Genomic DNA, 17,420 nt, shown 5'->3' with positions numbered 1-17,420 from the left:
TTCCGTATGCTCGCTGCGCCGCCTTGACAAAATCCATTTTTTCGTCGTTATCAGATTTCTATACCGCGGTTAATTTTTTAATGATCTCCGTATTTCTGATGGAAATTCTAACAAACTTGCACAAATTGAAGTCGAAATGTAATTGGAAAAAAAATTATATGCATAAATTGAATTATTTTCCCTCTTACTATGGGTCCATTGGGAGTTTGAACGTTTGTGTTACATATTTTCAATACCTCATTTTGTGAATACGCCGGGTACCCCTACCATTGACACATTAATATACATGTACCCTTGAAATGAAGAAATAGCAAATTGGTAAAATATTTCTTGCTTTTATTAATTCTTAGTGTTTGTCAAACGTATATGCAAATTATCAACGAAGGATGTTTATTAGAAAGAAGAATATACACAATGTTTCAATAATGTCCAAACAGCCCTCGTATTCACCCTGAACAATGTCAAGCCAACTGTCTTAGAAATACATAAAACTCTGCAGTATTCTACCAAAGTCATTTACTGTAAATGTTTCTGCGGTTTAGTTAAATCTCAACAATTCAAAACAAAGAAATTAATTTGCTAACATTCAGATGTTAATTTACAAAATAATTGCTTGTTATACTGTGTATCGTTAGTTAGAAAATATGGATTCAAAAAAAAAAAAAATGAATGTTCCAGATGTAGGTGTAGGATTTATTTCTAATTGCAGGAATATGGCATCATTATCCATTCTTTCTAGATCCGTGTTTAAGGGCCTGTGTAATATTTTTGGCAGTGACAGGGAGGTACGAACAAGACGAATTGCCATGGATATAGAAGAAATAACAACAGTTCCTGGGTGTGTAAGAGACCCTTTATTTGGCGAGACGTCTTTTCACTGGTCTTTAAATGGGAGCAGGAGAGATGGTTTTTGTTTGCCAGGATCTGACTTTGATGTTATGTTTTGGAATGATAATATGGTAGTGATTCCAGAAAATGGTGCAAGGGAGCATTATCTTCCAGCTCAAAATTTGACAATTAAAGTATATCTGAAATGTGTAACGTGTCATCCCGGATTTGTTTATTTGAAAATTGTGTATAGTTCTGTTGCTAATGATATAACTGACTTCGACAACATATCTCAACGAGTTTTGAATGCTTTGAAAACACATGGCACTTTATTTCCATCCATATCCGTTGAAGAAAATGATGTGTATCTCCTCAACTTTATGGTTAATGAATTTTTACAATACATGATGACAAATTTATTGCATTTGCATGGACCGTGTCTTATGTTTTCTTTCGTTGAAACAGAACTTGACATCGCATCTTCTTTAAAAGGCAATTTTTGGCCTCCAACAGCTACAGAATGGATCACCAGATCTACTATTTGGCCTCAGATGGATGTCATTCAAAGTATTGTCAATGGAGGTTGCCATTTCGTAGCCGTAGGAAGCAGACAATCCGCACATCCGAATCGAGAGTGGAGAATATCGTTCTCAAAAGCAGAAAATATCTTGATAAAATCTTTCAACCATTGTCAATTTCTAACATACGGCTTATTAAAGCTATTTTTTAAGGAGGTTGTAACTGAAGATGGTGAACCCTCTTTATGCTCATACTTTGTTAAAACTGTGATTTTCTGGCGAGTGCAAGAAAACCCTTTAGATTGGTCACCGGAAAACCTTCTTTCCTGTGTTTGGATGTGTTTTAAGAATATTATACAATGCGTATACAAAGGTAATGTCCCAATTTTTTTCATCCCCCATAATAACATGTTGAAAGGGAAGTTCAACGAATGCTCCCGACTAAGACTTTTTAACAGATTGTATGTTCTCTATGAACACGGAATAAGCTGCATATTTCTTTCTAAATCAATCAGATATGCTTTAAAGCAGGAAAAACGCATTATCTGCAGTACAAATTTAGAAGCTGTAGAATATACGGAGATTCGCAATGATTTGCATTTCTTTTCAGGAATTGATTATTTTCCATTATTTCCTTACATAACTTTTGGTGCAGACACTATATCGTTTAATACCGTGCATTGGTTTATATGCAATTACACATCACATAAATTCATTACAAGTGAATCATTTGTAGTAGCAAACAAATCTCTGACAATGTATTTGCATGATCAGATCTTCAGAAAAGTTATAAAGGACCAAGACCAGACTAACAGAAATGTGTATTTCAAATGCAAACTTGCCCCTAAATGGTTACAAATTTCAGCTCTTATTGGGGATTTGAGCATGCCTCTCTACAGAGCAATGTATATGTATATGAATAGATTATATGAAGATGCGGTTGCTTTACTTCGCCAAAGAAAATGTTTGCTGAAGAAACCGTACGTGATTTACAATGGACAAGTTCATGGTTCCGTCTATATGGAACACTTCAGTGGGAAAACATTGCAGTATAAATGTAGGAAGGCGGTAACTATGGATGTACTAATACCAAGTGATGTTCTACAGAAATACCTTGACTTTGACACATCTGCATTGCAAAATAATGGATGGTCAGTTTTACGAATTCCTCCTTTTGTTTTTCTGCATATGTTAGAAATATTATGCTATGATAAGCTTATTAATCATGACAAAAGACAGAGAGCCCTTCACGAACTCTACTTCCTTGTTCATTTTGACAATGGCATGTACGTCCCTAAACATCTTCGAGACATTTCTTGGGGTTTACTTGGGATCTGTCAGTATATATGTGGTGATTATCAAGGATCGCAAAATTCTTATGCGAAGGCTCTTGAATGTGAGGATGCTAACAACATTAGGGGTGCAATGGCACAAAGATTACAATCCATTGCAGATTATGAAAGCCGTTTACAAAATAGATAAAAGTATTAACTCCTTTTGTAGTCTTCAGTAATTTTAATGGTATCTGTCCGTAATTTCAGCTTATGTTCACAATACCTTAATCTATTTTTTTTTTTGTATGTACATTTCAAAACGTTTTAAATTATGATGATTGTTTGTTGTTACCTTATCGTTTGTTTTGTAAGCATGTAAAAATAATTAAAATGACTCTTCTGACATAAAACACTGTGCTTAGCATTTTAAAGCATTTATCAAGATGGAAAATAATAACATTTATAGCTATCAGAGGAGCGTAATTTCCGGAGATCAGTCCGTAATCTGTATTTTAAAATTTCAATCCGTGTAAGATATAGAATTTCCATAATACCATAGCAAAAAATACCTATAAACTACAGTAAATTATTGTTTACTATATTAAACGATTGTTTGTTTACAATCAATGTAGATTTTTTTAAAGTTTTGTTTGAGTTAAATGTACATTTAATTCAACTATTAATATCACACCTCTCTAGATGTGTGTGCTTGCTTGAAAGACACTGGAAGGGATTATTGGTATTAAGATAAAACCGCCTTAAGATTCACAGACCATTATTTTTTGTTGGGTCGGACATTTTCAAGGACTGCGTCCCGATTCCAACTTTTTGAATGTTTACCCCCCCCCCCTCCCCCAAAAAATGTATTTATTGACATATCTTATAATTGGCAAAATTAAGTAACAGATGGTCATGAGTTAATTGTATTACAAGTAGACCTAAAGATTATATTTTTTTCTTTTATTATTTTATGCTTCAGAATGAAGCAATTATGACAATAGATAATCGATAAGTAGAATTTGATAATGGAAATGTTCAAAGTAATTGTAAAAATGTCCAATGGTAAATTTTCATATGTGACATCATTAGTATTATGCTGTAATGACACTTATTTGTATAATAGTGGTTTATCCTTGTTGGATGCCCATTGTGATGCTCAGTAGAATTTAAATAGCTGGGCCCGGTTATTCAAAAGTTTTTTTTTTTTTGTTTTTTTTTAAATTTAACACAGTGGTTAAGGATAACTATGTATTAAACCTTTATCATTTGAGAAGCTAATGCAGTGGTTAAATTCTGTTGTTCAAAAGCAATTTAACACAATGTTTAGCTAACACTGTGTTAACATTGTGTTCACTGCTTAATCACTCACTAAGCACTTAATTACCAAAAAATGCACCTCTCTTCCTTTCTAAACAATCATGGCTGACAATCCTGACATCATCTGCTCAAAAAAGGAACAGGAAGGCAAGAAGCACCAATTTCTCATTAAGAGAGATAGAAATTATTAAAAATCAAGTGAAACTCCATCCTAGTACAATGTCGCAGGCAGTCCGAGTGGTTGCCACACAATACGAAAATAAGGACTAAGTTCTTTGATTAAATTACATTTTATTGGCTTTGTACAAATCTAAAAATTTCAAGATTGTTCGCTGTTTTGATTGAATGGCTTCCTGGACCAAATGGGATCTACAAAATTATTGTAAGTTACATGCATTATAATACTTGCATTTATAACATACTAACTGGATTCGTGCTCGTGCATAATATTAACTGTATACTTTGTATTTTCTGCATACTGCATTTTACTGCAAATACTTTAGCATTTTACTGCAAATACTTTAGCATTTTCCTGCATACTGCATTTTACTGCAAATACTCTGGTATTTTATTGCATACTCCACAAAATATACGAACTATTTGTGTACTATACACACGTACTTTACACCATACAGTATAGCTACTACATACTTTAATATACTTGTTTACTATTAGAATAATACTTGAAATGATAGCATTGCACAGATTACTCAATCACATCATTTACATCAAAATCAAGAACTAAGGTCCTTGGCCATTTCAGGAAACTGTATAAGATAAAAAAAAAAATAAATTAATAAAACATACTTACCTCAGAAGAGATGTGCAATTCTGGTCAAAGCTTTATCTTTATGAAGAATACTACCATAAATACTCGAGGAAGTCAAGTCCGTCTGCTCTACTCGATTGCTACACCCAAACTGACTACAAAACGGCACGGGATTTAAATCCGCCAAGTAAATTCTACTGAACAAATAAAATATTATGGAACACAGTTATGACATTCAAGTTAGTTATTTTCATAGCGAAAATTGTATGTTAAAATATATGGAACCATGTTTGGACGTTAATTGTGACATACCATTCTCTTTTCTGCTTGAATTTTCAGTAAGGCATTCTCGGCTATACATAATTAGCGTCTCTCATATAGTAAAGTAGATTCTCATAGGTTGTCAGATTAGCTCATCAATACTGAAATTTATACAGCTTTTCAATCACGGGTGAAATACACATGGGATAAAAATTGGTCAGACCTCAACTAGTGACACATTGACCCAATGCCATCGTTTCTTACAGTAAAGAGGTGTGGCGCAAGGTTATCATGACTTGATGTTGGACGCTAAGTGTACTGTTCCTTTTTGTGGCTCTTTCTAAATGATTTTTGATGTTTTGATGATTTCCCCAAATAACATATATGCCATATTGACAAAATATATACCTTTTTTCTCAATTCATTATCAGACCAACTGTCTTAATTGGTATGTAGTCAAAAATACGCTGTTTTCTGAGTCCAGGCGTATGAATAAGGAAATTAGCGACCATATTTAATCACCGCGTTATCTTCTCAATCCACCTACCGTAGATGAATTTAATTTAACACAGATTTAACACCTTGCTAACACATGCACACCTTTGAACAACTCTTAATCATATGGTTACTTTAACACACTAGTTAATACAGAGATAACACTGTGTTAAATGTAACCCACTTTCGAACAACTGGGCCGAGGTCAGTAGCTATATACATGCAAGGTGAAGTCAAGTTTGTCTTAGATAGCGCACTTTATCCTTGTCCAGCGGGAGTAGTTCCACATTTATGTCCATGGATGGTTAGATAGGTGGTGACTGAATCTCCAGTCAGGGTAAGTGCAATTTAATTACATTACTAACACTGAAAGGTAATTCACTGTATTTTTATATATTGAACTTGCTCTATTTGTATCCTCAGATAGTCATTATATTCGAATTGTATACGGGAATTGTTACTGATTGCCTAACAGTGAGTTTAGGCTTAAAAGTAATTATGTTGCCTCTTAACTTAATATGTTATGGCTTACATTATTTTGCTTTGCAGTATCAAACGATGTGATTCATACTAGTAAAAACTGTATATTTTAACACTCAAATGTAAAGCACTTACCTGTTCTTACAGGATGACCTACACCATTCAGTCAAAGGAATCGTCACTGGAAGGTGTAAAAAGGTGAAATGCCAGAACTCTCCTATTCAGTTACCTTTCATTAGACTTTCAATCACCTTTATGTTAGCTGAATGACAGAGGTATTTCCTGTGTAGGACGACCCGTTTTGGGCCCTGTTGTATTGTGTCTGAAACATTTGTTGACGGTTCCTGTATAACTACAATAGAGTGCTTGCTGAGTGGCGCATTGCCTCTGTCCGTGGTGGCAACCTACAGTGTAGATGACTGCACGAGGGCATGGCACGCTTTGCGGAGGCTTGATGTAAATAACTTGATTTCCTGATTTTCAAATCAGCACTGGTGAACGATTTAGACGCTTTGGAATGTCGACGACGTTATGGCGATGTACAATGGGCGTGTTATCCACATTCACTGCAAATTTCGTTCGTTAAGCTGAGAAAGGACGTAGAAGGATGTAGGGCACAGGGGCTCCAAAATGGACGAAAATAGATATTTTTGTAACGTACTGTAGTAATTTGTTTACTATACACTTACACACCATACTAAAATTTGATTATAGTTTAAGTCTTGGTTGACCCATTCAAATGTTACAGAGTAGAAGCTGTTTTATTATAGATAAAATTGACAGTAAAGAGGAAACTGTTAAGGTCTGTTTCTTTCAAGAAGATTGGATCCTGCTATCAAAAGTAATACGGATTTTTTATCAAGTATATTTTTAGAATTTATACACATAGCTCAATTAAAAATCAAAACAAAAACTGGGGTCAATGCGCTTCCTTTTGCGCTACAGAGAATTTAGTTTGACCTTTTTGCACTGTAAATACATCTTAGACATAAACCAATTTTTAAAGTTTTTACCTCCAATATTTTTTATTCAAATTATTAAAATGTGTGATTCTTTTTACATAGAATATTTATCACACTGTAATAATGACTTTATGAGTTTGTACAAGCCAGACGTCATAATTTTTTTATCTCACATGTTGAATACTATCATAAAGTTAATCAAAAAAAAAAAAAAAAAAAAAAAAAAAAGATCGTCCGGGATTTGAACCCGGATCTCTCGCTTCCTAAGCCAGCATCATACCCCTAGACCACGGAGGCACTTGTTTACACAGCATATTAAATGCAAAGAGTAAGTCACATATAATTTTTATATTCACATTCGATATTGTCAAAATTTTACACAATTCATGTTGTCTATTTAGCCTTTGCTAAACAGTTCTAATAGATGTAATTAGAATATAAAGTCCGCCGACAACCTGAATTATACGTAATAACTCTCCACATGCCCCTGTGCTAAAAATAGTACCAATCGACTCTTAATACAATGAATTATAAAAAAAAGGGGGAGGGGTTACTTTGAGAGGGGCAAGAGAGGGCCTAGAGAGTTATGGTGTAAAATTTCATTGCAAAAGCTCAAAAGCTTCTTGGGATATTGCCCGGAAATGAAAGTGTTACACACAGACGGAATGTATGAATTTACGAACTTGAAATTTGACCTTTTGACCTCAAACTCTATAGGGGTCTTTTTTGGGCCACAGGGTGTTGCTATGTAAAATTTCATTGCAAAAGCTCAAAGGATTCTCGAGATGTCGCGCGGAAACGAAAGTATTAAAACAGACAGAATTTATGAATTTATGACCTTGACGTTTGATCTGTTGACCTCAAAATCAACAGGGTTCTTCTTTAGGCCATAGGGAGTTGCTGTGCTAAATTTCATTGCGAAAGCTTAAAGGGTTCTCGAGATATCGAGCGGAAACGAAAATGTTACAGACAGACCGAAATACAGACGGACGGACGGACGGACAGAGAGACCCAAATTAATATCCCCCACTTTCAGTGAGAGCGGGGGAAAATTACTCCGCATGTTCAATTATTTGACCTTTTTGTAATCAAAAACTTTCATTTTTCTGGCATTAAAAATTTAACAAGCTAAAAAAAAATCATTTGAAAGTAATGACATTTTACTGAATTTAAGAAGAATTGCTAAACGTATCTTATATATTCAGAAAAGAAAATTAAAAGTGGGGGTCTGTGATGTTAATTTTTAGATATTACTACAATAGTGCTAATTTTAAGCTTAAATTAGAGCTATTTTTTTCTTGATTTTTCACAATATATTTGCTATATTTATCAAATATGATGATAGAATTCATGACAGTTTATTTGATATATAATTTAGTACCAGTATAAAACAGTTCACTGCACAAAATAACTCTGTGTGCAGACTGCATGTAAAAAATAGGAATCCAAACTTAACATACTTTAAATACTTCGAAAGAGAAAAAAAATGATCATTTTCTTTTAAAAAACCTTCCGCCACAAAATATAGTTCCTCACTTAATGCTTTTGGTATGGAATTTAATCATGGAGTTTCAACTGACAATACTTTAATTGACGTTTTAAAATCCAAATTTATAGTAAGAATGAAAACATTATGCGGAATTTTTGAAATATAGGTTAAGATAAAAATCTCCCCAAAAGCTCTGAAGCGAACCCCGTTAAATACACGTTTCATGAAAGAAATGCTTCCATACCTTTCTGATTGATTTTCGTGATTTCAAAAATGAAAGGGACTGGCGCTAAATCACATGCTTCTAAATCTTCGCTTTTGTGATAATTTATGGCGTTGATTCGATCTCAGTAGCGACAATTTTTTTCCAATGCGGCATACTATTAAATAGGCTGGTATAAATACATGTTATATCTATTTTACTTCAATGACAAACATTTATTAACGTTTAATGGCCATCGATTTTATCGCACGCAGAGGATCTTTCCACGATAAATAAATATTGAACAGCTATTGAATGAATAGCAAGGTATGCTGGCCTCGTAAATGTTGAAATTTGACTTTAAACACATGGTTCAGGTCAAAAGACTATGAGATATTAAATGGACTATGACAAACAAATTGAGAATATGTTTTTAATAACAATGATACGAAATTATTTGTTTTGAATTTTCTTCAATAAACACAATATGCATGGATAGTTAAAGAAACTTGCATCTGCAAAAATCGGGATTATTTCATACATATTCAATTTATTTTTATGTCAAGGCAATCATTTTACAGTACATGTATGATTGTCAAAAGGTTGAAGACATTTTTTTTTTTACTTTGGAGTATATTTCTATTTTATAAGTATGTGAGGAAATAAATGCATTCTTTTGAAGAAATTTAAAGTTGCTCCGTTGTAATAGCTGAAAGTAACTCAGTCCTTACGTAAAAGAGATAAAAATATAACTAAAGTTTTCAGAAAAGTCGTTGGACGATTATCGGAAAATGAAAAAAAAAAAACTTGTACATGTATTAGACAGTAAAGCTTCCCTTATGAGAGAGTGGCCTCTTTGTAGTAACGTTATATTTTTGAAAGAAGTCACAATGATTCTATCTCTGGATCCAAAATTCCTAACAAATAATTTTGTTTCTACAGGTTGTAATATAGGTTCTTACGGCCAAAACCGTTCGCCATGTGCAGGTTTTAAACACTCCGATATTGTAACTGGCTGTCGTACGTAATTCATATTTTAAGTCAATTAACAAAAGTGCGCTTTGAAAATGTAAAGTTAAACATTTCCCTTTTCAACATATATCTATTTTTTCTTTCTCTCTGCCCAATATCATATACAAAGGTTTGGAATATAACCTTTTGCATTGCGCTGCATAGTGTTAGGGCTTTCGCAAAATACAAGGGTCACACTACTTCAGAGCTTGAACATATTGTTTGCCTACATTTCATAAAGAAATCAAAATTTAAAAAGGCATAGATCACTTTTCAACTTTTGGACATGCTGAGGTTTTTGCATGTTACATTTTTTTTTTCAATTTTGTTAAATTTGCAAAATGAAAGATCATAAACTTTCATATCTAGTATTATTTTCGCAAAGTATATGGCATTGCTAATTTATAACCATTCGAGGAAAAAAAAAGATTGGAAAAATCAACTTTTCCAAAATATATATATATATATATATATATATATATATATATATATATATATATATATATATATATATATATATATATATATATATATATATATATATATATATATATATTAACTGTAAGATGATGAAAGCTTTTATACCCCTAATGCAGTTTTAACAGGGTATAAATCTTGAAAACAATGGTTGTATGTTTTAAATTTCAAGTGGAATGCCAAACGACGTACAAATTTTACTTGTTCCAGAAATCCAATCATAACGGGCTTGATTGTTCCCAGGAATGTAATGTTAACTGTAAAAGAAGATGTATGACAATGTCATTGGATTCTGTACTTTCGGGTGTAAGAGAGAATTTTATTCAGAAACGTGTGAAAAGAGTTGCAGTTAATCATGTCATCAGCCTTCAACAGACACTCTGGGGAATGTGAGGGGGGATGTCAGGTTGGTAAATATGGGAACTATTGTAATAAAACCTGCTGCAAAAAATTGTAAAAATTGATGGCGTAAAAACAACGGTTTATGCCATTCCGAATGCATCGTCGAAAAATTTGGATCTGATTGTCTCAGTATATGTGGTGATGGGCGTTTTTTCCGATTGTCATCAGGCTGATGGGAGTTGTACTCTAAAACAGGGATGGCAGGGTCAAAACTGTAATTGTAACTCTTGAAATGAAATCTTACATTTTTTAAAAAAAAAATTCATAGCTTATTTTATGTGCTTTTAGGAAGGTTGTTATAGAGCTAATGAAAATTTAAAAAGATTTGTTATTCACCAAATATTTTGTACCACTGCACAACATGTAGAATGCAGTCAAACTCATTATGGACAAGTGTATGACAAACAATGGAGTCTAACCTGTTAAAACGGAACCTGTTTGGTTTTTTTTAAACAATGGGTCGTGTAAGGATGGTTTCAAAAGCTACATTAAGGATGGCAAACTTATTCAAGTTAAAAAGTAGTGTTGTTTCTTTATGTTTAGCCTGACAATAAAACATGTATATAAGTGAGAGTAAGTTTAATTTAAATATTAAGATTTTTTTTTAAATCCACACCGTTTTGAGTACTTTCTTCATCTTGAGTTAATGTTACAAAATACCAGGAAGTTTAAAAAAAATTAAAAGAAATCTTTATGAAGTTATCTAGTATTATATGAGTATTTAAAGAAATAGAAATGATTTATAATTAAAGATATATTTTAAATTATGTGTTTTAGAAAAAGAAGCTAGCTTTTGAATTGAAATATTTGCAGTTTTTATGGCACCACAAGAAAATGTTGATTCAAATAACTGTTCAAAAATGTACATTGAATGTAATCTGTTGCAAAGGACAAAGGAAGGGTACCCCCCCCCCCCCCTACTTCATCACGAAAATAAAGAAGATTGTATATTTGCTGAATCTGGGAAATTGGATAAAGGAGTCTATTAAATAGGTATTCATTAGGATGTACTTTGTAGGCTGTCTGTAGTGTTAGTCAGTCTGTCTGTTCATGCATTATAACTTTAACTGAGCTTCATTGTTTTGACCTTGGTATGCCCTGGTTCATATTTCATTCTCAAACTGAACATTGCTTTATGTTTGTATGCTGTTGATCTATGTTTGAGTCTTAGGTTTGACCCGGCGCGGCGAACCAGAATCGAACCGGGCCTTCCCATCACGAAGCGAGCGCCATACTACTAGGCTACCGTGACCAGTTCTGTACATTTATATATATTCTATATTTAATCCTTTTATAGATTTTTTTTTCTTTTCTATCCTCGATCTGGATTAAGCTTCGTTTTTGCTTTTTCCTATAGAATTTACATTTAATTTTGTTATAAATTAAGTCGCATATGCATGACATTTTACGGAATTAATAAGTGCAATTTCCTTCTTTCCTATATTTTTTCCTCAATTAAATTAAAATTGGATACGAAATATTTTTTAGAACAATTTCATGAAATATTTGTTGCTTACAAGTCCTTGCAATTTTGTTTCAATTGTCGGTCAGGATAAATGAATAGAATTTTTTAAAGACATATGATCATTTAAACGAGTATAAGCCTGCCGAATATTGATTGCCCTTTTCTTTCTTTTTTTTTTCTATTTAGACAATCAACCACACGAGAGAGAGCAGTAAATACACCGAAATTTAACGAGTTCTGTATTACTGTAGTTCTCATAATAAGTTTTATCTTAACATATTTTTTTCATTGTGCGGTAAGTTTAATACGAATTAAATCGATTAGAAATCTTAGCGAACAATTACACTATTATTTTTTTTTATTTTCTGGAAAAAAAAAACCATCGGCGTTTTATTGTACATCTTAATGTTACGGGTATGTCAGACAAAAAAGTGCATAAAAGACAAGACAAGACAAAGACAAGACTCAAATAAGGAGCAGTAAACCCAATGCAGCAAGAAACGCAGATACAACTATATATTATAGAGCGGAAGATAATGCTAAATACCAAGATCTTGGACAATAAATTCAACCCTCTCATTATGATGAACTCAAGTGAATGAAGGTTTAAGTATATATACCTTCAGAATCAGTGTTTTTGATTTGGAATATTTTACCATATTTTACAAAGTAAACGATTGCTGGAAAGATAGGCTATCTTCGAACGAGCTGAGTTATATTTGCTCTCTTTAATTAGCTTTGTTTTATAATTCCAGTTTGCTGTATCTTTTTTTTAATTGTTCGATTTAGAAATCAAATATAACGAAACTCTATAAAGTTTTTTTATGATATACATGACGATTTAGTATATATTTGTCATAAGTGATAGTAGAAAAAAAAATCTTTTTGTCATTATTTCAACTGCTATATAAATATGAGAGAGAGAGAGAGAGAGAGAGAGAGAGAGAGAGAGAGAATATGATTATACAATTTCTATGTAGATATAATAGCTTAGTTTGCTTAAGTCTTCTTTCTTCATTTGTTTGTTGTTACTTTTTAAGTAGAAGGGATACGTATTTGTTTTTCATTCTACATCATTCGAATTAAAACTGTAAACCAAATATTCATCATGATTCTATCCATAGGAACTACAAATTCAGATTAGTAGGAGATGAGGCTAAACTGTCTCTTCAAAAATCTAATCTAACAAAAAAAAATCGATATTGTTAAATTTATCTTAACAACTAAGGAATGAGGGAAGAAGATTGAATATTTTTCACATTCTTAGCAGACTGTTCATGCATTTAGCATTTAAGGCTTACTAGCAAAAAAAGTTCTATCAGAAATTGCAGTTGGGGAAGGGGTTGAGCGGGTTTCAATGGCAAAGCTTTTTTTCCATTAAAATGTGCATTTAGTATTTAATGAAAAACAACACCGATTCAAAGTATTAAGCACAATATATATATATATATATATATATATATATATATATATATATATATATATATATATATATATATATATATATATATATATATATATATATATATATATAATTACTAATGTCTCAAAGAACTTGTAAAAGCGTTAAAAAATCCTGTAAAATGTAAATAAATGATAGTGATAAATCTTTGTTTTCTGAGAAAAAAAAAAGATAGAAAAGATCGGACCATACAGTTTTACGCAGATTTAAATATCTGTTACTGACGAGTGTTTTGAAATGAAGTCGCGATTTTTAACATACCCTACACCTTTTAAAATGATTTATTTTTCAATGGAGTTATGTTAATGCATTTGCAGTTATAATAAGACAATTGTGTTTTAAAACGAAGTTTTCTTTATAATTCATTTTCATAATGAAAGCTGAAAGGCATTGGATATGTGAAATAAATACTCCTACATCTTCACTTGAAAGGTTACTAGTTGTATTGCATTGATTTATAGCCAACGCTAAGTTGTTGAAATGGAAAACAAAAACAGAATTTAAGGGAAAAAAATGATCTTGGGTTTGGGGTTGGGGGTTCAACAGTGCCATTTCAAGAAATCATTTAGCAAATTTTATAGCTACTATTATGCCCTTGTTTAAAATAAATTATTTCCTCGTTTTCATTTTAATTGCGATATTTAAAACATATTGTCGGATCTTTAATTTTGACTTCGGACTCAGTACACTCAGTTGAAGGAGAGGATTCTCAACAGACGTCGAGAATGGATGCTTCCTCCCCCTAGGTCCATGAATCCACTTGTGCTGTTTCCAGGGTTCGTGGTTTGTACCTTTCTCAATTATATATTGTCCATACAACTTTTTAAATTAACGATATGTCGTTTTATGCATCTTTTTTTCCATTTTGGCCATTGGGCATTTACCTTTCCTGATGGACATTCTGTTCAAAGGAATGTTGTCGATCACTTTATAATCTGCCCTTGATATTAAGAAAGAAAGATCTCATACTGGATGCAAAATTCAGTATACAAATGTATTATTTTATTGATGCTATAACAGATAATGAACCTAGAGAAAATTAGAAAAAAATATATATATCTCGACCAAAATCTGTCCAACATATCAATTGTATTTCAAATGTAAAAACATTAAGCAAAATACCCAAGTTTCGAGATTATCTGCCTTGGTGCGCTCTTTCGTTTCGGAGGGGAGTTTTATTTCCGCGTAAGCAGGCAGGTGTTATTCATATTGGATATCATACTGGATCATCGATATACCTGTCTATCATAACTGATCGTCGGGATGTACTTATTACCGAATTAAATTAAAGGCGTCAATTTTTTCTACAATAAAAAAAACGGAACAAAAGAAAATAAAAATCGGAACAAAAGAAAATATCAGTGGATAAAACATCAAATGTGGGAATAGATCTATATCGAACTCTAATAAATACACACGCACCTGATTATTGTACGTCGGTATTCTGAATGACTCTATTCCTTATAGGCCTAACTACTTCAATGAGCCCAATAACTTTTTAGAAAAGGTTTGTACAATCAAAGAATTATTTTTTTTTACAAAGACTCTGACGGTTCCTTCGTTTTCAAGTATCCTAACTGAAAGTAAATTTTGTAAATATGTATAGAAGAGTTTTATAAAATCATCAAAATGATCACTCCTTAGCATTATCATCTTCATATAACATCAAATGAATTGTAAAAGCCATAGTCATTGTTCTTTTATTTATGCAAGTTTGTATACATGAACAACCTGTCCCACTGTCATGCTAATATAGATACTTTTTGCGCCTCCATCGTAGGAGAGTTACAATCTCGAGACTCGCGTATTCCAAAAACTGAAATAAAAACACATTTTTTGTAACACAGAAAAAGGTAAAATTGTACAAGGATATTAAAGGAGTAATAGTTTCAGTTTCTTCCTCCCTCTAAAAAAGGCTTGGTAGACGTGTTTTTTTTTTTTCTTTTATTTATTTTCTTTATGCAACATCCACAAAGAAATAAAAAATGCCTAATTTTCATCTTTCGCTTTTAGAGGGGGAGGGGACTCAAAGAACAAAAAGTAATTAAAAAAAGGCAAAATTCTCCTAGAAGAAACTTTTTTTAACATTTAAAATAAATAAATGACGTAAATCATGATCAAAGCGTTTCCGTATTCATATTGTTATTGATTGAAAGATGAAGAATTGCATACTTCGAATTTAAAAAAAAAAATAAGATAGTTTATGGTACAAAATATATAGGTCCCTAACAATTTTTAAGATTATAGACAAAAATAAAAGAAAAAATAATAATAATAATAATAAAAAAAAAAAACCCAGATGTATTTGTTATATGTAACATTCAAATATATCATTTTTTGGTATAGTTCATCAATTTAAAAAAAAAACCATTTTTGTACATATACAGTATATGAGTAATAAATATAATGCTTAACACTAAATTCTTTTAGTATGAAAGACAACCTTTTTTTTTTTTTTTTTGTTTTAATCGGATTTATGTAGTGAATGCGTTATAAATCCATTTATCACAGCGCCCCACGTGGAAGGATGCGCGCGCAATATATGCGCAAGCATTTGTACATTCCATTCTCACACCATTTCCAAATGTTGCACGTTTAGGGTTTGCTGTGAATTTTAAGAAAATTTAGAATATTGCACAATGACATTGTCAAAAGACTGTGGTGTACAAAGACGAGGTTTTTCTGATTGTTTGCACTAATTGTACCGTTAGTGTACTTCAACATGCTAGAGTTTTTGACTTCGCGCCGAAGGGCTGTAAGGAGCGTATGGACGTTAGCCGAGGCTCTTACTTGTAGGAGTATTGTTGCTGTAAATATTGACCAAGATGTCCACAACATCTATAGTCGCCAAAGCCAAACAAGGCATTACAAAATGGAGAGAGAGAATAACGTCAATACCAGCAATGAGGAGGACATGCATAATACTACTACACAAGCACAAACGGTATGTCATCTTGTATGCCTACATCAATTATTAGTATCATGTCTCACTGTTGTATCAATTACATTTTTAAAAAAATGCACAAGAAAATACTAAATGTTCAGTTAATCGATCATTCTGTTAAAATCAGTGGGAAAAGGCAAAGAATAAGCTAATCATTACAATTGGTTTTATTGTATTTAGTAGAATCTAAATTTAAGCACACCCCCTTCAACCACAGAGTTTAGAGCAATATTAATATAATTATGCACACGTTAAGATTGGGTTCCATAAAACTCCCATTGACTTGAATTAATTTAACCTCATACTCTTAAGATCACGCACTCGGCATCGTCGGTCATTGTTCCGATGTTGTAAGCGCCCGAGTATATACTTCATGGAGCCTTAATGTTATTGATATATGAGGCTATAATAATAAGACTAATTTATTTATTCACCAATCAATGAGCTTTGAAAGGGGGGGCATATATATATATAATTTATAAAAACAATACAATTACGTTTATAGCAAGTAATGGCTGCATTACGTGCAATATTAACCTGATCCTCACTTGTAATATTTAACTGTCCTCGCTAGCATCCCTCATACAATTGAAAGACTAGTGTTTTGATGCCAAATATCGTTACTTATTGTGTACATATGTGCACATTGTTATAAAATATGTATTTTAAGCTTGTTCTCCCTTCGATTAACATCTTCGTGTCCTTCCTCAACAAATCAGCAACCCCGGCCTGGGGAAACACTTTTTGAAACAGAAAACCTTAAATTTCGTTACTCCTAGGCATTCAATTAATAAACATCGGTCATTCTTAAGTAAATATTAAACTACTTCCAATATTTATGCATGTCATGTTCCACCAAAGCAAGAATTAGGCGATGAGTTGAGAAATGGTTTTAATTTAATTTAGGGCGCATGGAGTGAAGAGCAAATTAATTAATTAATTAATTGAAATTAATTTCAGTAGATCTGTATCAAGACAAATTCAGTATATGTTGCTGAGTGAAATATCTATGGGCGAATGGCTGTTCCTTTTTCCTTAACACCTCTATCAAAACCAGGCCCATA

Source organism: Saccostrea echinata, unplaced genomic scaffold (genome assembly GCF_033153115.1).
Source record: "Saccostrea echinata isolate AGI-Se365-2 ecotype Australia unplaced genomic scaffold, CSIRO_AGI_Sech_v1 ptg000018l, whole genome shotgun sequence".
Taxonomy (NCBI): Eukaryota; Metazoa; Mollusca; class Bivalvia; order Ostreida; family Ostreidae; genus Saccostrea; species Saccostrea echinata.
Note: the sequence above shows the minus strand (reverse complement) of the source record.